We start from the raw sequence: 5,901 nt of genomic DNA, 5'->3' as shown, positions 1-5,901 counted from the left end.
TATATATATATATATATACACACACACACACACACTTCACGGTGGGAGTGGACCTGTACCCACTGGCTACACACACACACAAGCCCATGACAGATAACCTCAGGCTTAGCATTGAAATACTTTCTCTATGAAAGCTCCTCAAAGTTGTGAAATACAACTGAGATTCAAGAGCAAAATAAAATATGAGTCTTACCAGAGGAAAATATGGTTTTCTCTGGATCAAAATATAAGATTTTTTCCCCCTGAATGGTAGGACCGTAACGATTCAATTTCTCCTGCACCAATCAGCATCAGTCTGAGAGATCCAGACCTGGCACATGGAAATTTCAGCCTTAAGTCAAATATTATTTCAAAGTTAATGACAAAATCTATTTTTGCAGTGGTCTTGTTTAAAATATTTCCCCCTAATACTCTTGAAATGCTGTAATTGAAAGCAGTTATTTGAGATGCCAGTGCATACTTCTTTAATTATGTCCTGTGCCATCTGTTTTCAATGAAAGGGCAGTATCTGTTTGCAGTTACCAATCTTATGAAAAACAGGCTTGTCCCAAAATAGATTGGAACTAAAACCAGAAAGCAGTTCTTTCAGAGGCATCCTTTCAAGGCAATTAACTTTAATCATTATAGAAATGTTTATTTCCCATCTTAGTCTCTCTTCACATGTAAATTCCTTCAGGGGAAAAGATCTCTTTTTGTGACTGTTTGAATAGTTCCAATTTGGATTAATCAGAACCTGCTGGTCTGTTTATGTTCCAATTGTGAATGCTGGCAGCTTTCTTGATGAAGGAGCACACATGCCCTGCAGAGAGCAGATTGAGAAGCACAGTAGATACACACCTACTGGTCAGAGCAAGTTGCCTTAACCTCCTGGGCCCTATGCTTGCCCCATACTGTCTTCAAGGGTCAGGACAAGGAAGCGATGTGATGGATGACACACCAGGAATCCTAAGCTGAGTTTGTATAAAACCCATCTCCTCAAAGGAGCCAGATACTCTCTTCACCCACACTTTCCCATGTCATCCTCATAAAAGCTATGAGAAAAATTGGTGGCCTTGCAAAATGCAGGATCTGTGGTGGTGACTTGTAAGTGCATCACTCTACCTGGAAGAGTGTTATTTCTGAATTGCTTCTATTCTTCAGGGAAATTTTCTATCAAAAGGTCAAAAACATTTTATGGTAAATCTTTGATTATGATTATTAAGTAGTTTCATTCATTCTTTCAGAACGTAAGTTTCTCAAGGGCAGAGATTCTTGACTGTTTTGGACATTGATATATCCCAAACACCAAGAACAGCAATTTGGTGCAAAGAGACCCTCAGTGACTATTTGCTGAATTTGTTCGTTCTTTTAGACTTTGATGGTACATTGATATAAAACATACAAAAAGTCTCTTAAAAGACTTTCATTCAACATGATCGGTGTCTTGGACATGAAAATAAAATGCTCAAAAGACACACCATGTTGACAGTAAACATCTTGAGGATAGAACAAGAGCAGAGACTGTGTCTTTTTCATCTCTGTGCCTAGATGTAAAGTCTCTAATTTAGACTTGGCATTTAATAAATATTTGATTAATTTAACTCAGCAGGCATACATGTCTTGGCTTCCACCTAAGAAACTTACCATTTACTTAGATTTTAATAAGTCTTGAATGTTTTTACACATAAGCTCCTCTAATCCTCAAGACAAACAAACAAAAACCCTGTGAAGTATTAAATATCTCCAAAGTTCACGTGAAGAGCTGAAACTTCTATCTGGAAAATCACTTGCCAAGGTTAATCAGTTAGTAAAGCCAACATGAGATTAGGAACTCAGATTTGTCTTAGTTTAAAGTCAATAACATTGTACCCCATAAATATATAATATACACAATTATGATTTGTCAATTAAAAATTTAAAAAAACAAAATGCAAATCGATAAGCAAATAAAAGTTGATACTCATATATGTTCTCTATTGGCTCCTATATACTACTTAAAGTGTTCTTTAGGAAAGTTTGTCTTTAACACAAACCCAAGGATTCATAATCACATATTAGACAATCTAAAATCATTAAAATCTACATTATTATTATTTGAAAAACAGTAGTTTCCCATCTCTCCCTTGAAGCTTCCTTGACAATCCCATTTCTCCCTTGAAGTTCCTGGAGTCTTATATTGGCCGGACCTTCTAGTAACTGCTACGTCCTTTAGTTTGGGATCCCTGTAGCTTGCAGGTCTGTGACTTTTGGACTTCATAATCTCCATTCAAGAAGATGTTCTTCTGGTTTCTGAAAAATCATGGGAGTAAGTAATGTGTTTTTTTCCCTTTGGAGTTGAAATGTTATCCTATCAGATTGGATGGACTTGGTAGGCTTGATTTAAAGAAAACCACCCATCTCTCCCAGGCTTTCTTTCTGTGATGATTTAAATAGAAGTGTAATACAATCTCTTAAACTTTCATAATTTAGTCCCACTCCAAACTTTCCAGAAATCAGTCAGGAATTCTTGTGGGAATATCAAGTGAGAAGCAGTACAGGATAACGCAACAAAGGGAAATATATAAAGGGAAATGATGGAAAGTTGGGAAAGAGAACAGAGACACATGAATTGAGCAGTGACAGAGCATCTTAACACACTCATGCTAATGAGTGGCTTCTGAAATTATGTGGTCAAAGAAAAAGAGCTGGACTCCATGTTCTTGAGCTTGGCATTTAGTGACTATGAATCATATCTTAGGTCTGGAGCAGACTAATGAGTTATGTACAAACTGCAAGCACTCATTCTGTTTTAGCATGGCTATGATCTTTTTGTCAACTCTTCATTTATCACTTAATATTATTAATCACCACTTCCCAGTCTTCATCCACAATATAGTAAGTGCTACTCTGAGCCACAAGCAAGAGTTATCTCTACCCAGAGAACATTCCACTTAAATTCATTAAGCGCGCGCACACACACACACACACACACACACGTGCGCACAGGATAAAGCTAAAGCTAAGTGCTCCCTCAAAGAGAAGGAATGCCAGTGCAGGGCAAAAGTCAATGTGTTAAAGCAAACACATTAATACCAATAACAAGAACAACAACAAAATAATTAATACTATTTATTTAATGTCTACTGTGTGGCAAGCACTGTGCTAGGAGCTTCATACTGATTCTACACAGACTCTTTGAGTTGAATGTTCTTATCCCTGTTTTACAGATGGAAAATCAAGACTCAGAGAAACTAACATTTTAGGTTCTAGAGTTAGTAAATGATAGAAACAAAATTAAAACTCAGTTCTTCCTGACTTTAAAATTTCTGTTCTTTCTGTATTAATCAGAGAATATACTGGAGAAAATTCCATTCTGTGAAGGAAGCAGATTGAAAATAGAGAAAAAAATATTAAAACTTAATATAGAGTCCTGGAAATATTCCTGAGCTAGAAATTAGATCTAAATTCTATTTTATACTATTTTACTAATTAACTTTATAATCTTAGGTAAGTCACTCACTTTATCTCTTCAGGCTTTGGTGGTATCATCTATGCTACCAAATTAAGGAGATTAATTTAATGCTGTTAAAGATTGCAGGGGGACTGTTAAAGATTGCTGTTAAAGACTGCCCCTAACTTAGAATTCTCTGTGGAAAAAGCTATCTGAGCGAGGCTGAGCAGCCAAATGAAAAACAATATGTCAAGCATTTCAGTTGTAGAGTTCCTTGGCTAAGTCACACCAGAGTATCTTGGGCTTTGAAACTGGGCTGGACCTTCTTTTCTCCGTTCCATCTAGTATGATTGAATCTGCATAGTATATTCCAGATTAACTTAAGTAACCACCCTTGTGGATAGGAATAGTCACTCAGACACTCAAGTGCAAAGGCACATAAGGTCAAAAATGTGGGTGAAATTTCTCATCTGAATAAACCAAGGAAGAAGCAGGGGATAGAGATAAAAAAGAGAAAAATAATTTATCTTCTCTGTAAAGGACTTCTAAGATCTTTCCTGGTATTGAGAGTCCATAGATCTACGAAGCCACTGCCTATAAACAAAACTGAGTGAGTATCATTCAAACTGAAACATGTAGTGAAATGCCAGTTATCCATAAAAATGTGACAGTGAGATCAAAAGCAGATTGTTAATCGGGAACAGTAGATATCAGAAGACAATGGAGTAATATATTGAAAGTACTAAGGAAACATAATGTAAAACTAGTTTTTTTATTCAGCTAAACTATTATTTAAGAGGGAAGGAGGAAAGCACAGTTTACCACACACAGATTCTCACTGAAATAATTAGTAAAGATGTGCTTCAGAACATTGTTGTTTTTAGAGTCACGCAGCTCTCCTGACCCTCATGCTATTATTATACAATCCTCTCTCTGTCTCTGTTTTTGCTATAAGGTAGAATCCATAGGACTAAGGGGATGTGCTCACTGGGAACCTGCCTCTCCTTCTAGACCCTGGTCCAAATACCTAGAATGCCAGAGTTTCCCACCAGAACCTGGGCCTCCTTACAGGTCCCAAATGGATCTCTTTCCCCAGTCTGTTGTCTCAACAGAGGGAGATACCACCAGTGGTCACATCTCTCAACTGAAGAGGCAGCTGAGAGGTAGCTGTTTGCAAGAGTTCTAGATGGAGCTATGTATATATGTGGAGAGAACTACGAACATGTATGTGAGACCCTTAATTGTGTGAGGTAAAGCCAGGATGAGAACAGAATTGGGTGTAAGCTGCAAAACAAAAGTCAGGGGCCCACTCTCTCTAAGCCACGACTTTCTGGTTTGCAAGATTTGGAAGCAACACATGAACAGATAAAGCATGGTACATATACCCAATGGAGTACTATTCTGCCATAAAAGATAATGAGATCCTTTTATTTGCAACAACATGGATGGAACTGGAAGTCATTATGTCAAGTGAAATAATCCAGACACAGAAGACAAATATCGCATGTTCTCACTTATTTGTGGGAACTAAAAATCAAAACAGTTGAATTCATGGACATAGAGAGTAAATGGATGATTACCAGAGGCTGGGAGGGTAGTGAAGGGTGGGGGTGCAGGGGAGTCAGGATGGTTAATAAGTACAAAAAGTAGTTAGAAAGAATTAATAAGACCTAGTATTTGATAGCAAAACAGAGTGACTATAGTCAATAATAATTTAATTATACATTTAAAAATAACTAAAAGAGTATAATTGGATTGTTGATAACACAAAAGATATGTGCTTGAGAAGATGAATATGCCATTTACCATGACATGATTATTAGGCATTGCATGTCTGTATCAAAGCATCTCATGTACCCCATAAATATATATATCTACTATATATCTACAAAAATTTAAAATTTAAAAAAAAATCATCTACAGAAAATATAAATAATATAAATGATGCTCAAAAAATTAAAAACAATAACTTATGGTTTAAAGGAGAAATCATAAAGGAAATAGAAATATATTTACAACAAAATAATAATGAAAATACTAAATTTTGTAATTCTTTAGAATATAGCTAATGTGATACTAATGTGGAGGCAAGTAAAAGAAAATCTTAACCCTAAAAAAAAGCAGAAAATTAATAAAATTTGAATACAACAAATATATAGAGAATATCAGAAAGGAGGATAGATAAAATTGATTTATAAGGATGGAATTATGCTCTAAGCCATTTTTAATAAAATGCCTAACATTTAATTTTACTTAAAGAAAAAAAGACAGAAATGAAGTTGTAAACTTGAGTTAAAAATTTCTATATGCCAGAGCTATTACTTTTTCTATGCTCTTTTAACATTAAAAGAACTATATGAAGATAATTAAATTAGTGTTATCTTTTTAAAAAAAACTGCATTTTCAATTTTAGTGTGAATTGCCTCTCTTCCACCAAAAATGAAACAATTGTTATTACAACTTCTTTTAATCCTCCCACCATCTTTTTTTCT

This window comes from Rhinopithecus bieti, unplaced genomic scaffold (genome assembly GCF_001698545.2).
Source record: "Rhinopithecus bieti isolate Rb0 unplaced genomic scaffold, ASM169854v2 scaffold_4101, whole genome shotgun sequence".
Taxonomy (NCBI): domain Eukaryota; kingdom Metazoa; phylum Chordata; class Mammalia; order Primates; family Cercopithecidae; genus Rhinopithecus; species Rhinopithecus bieti.
Note: the sequence above shows the minus strand (reverse complement) of the source record.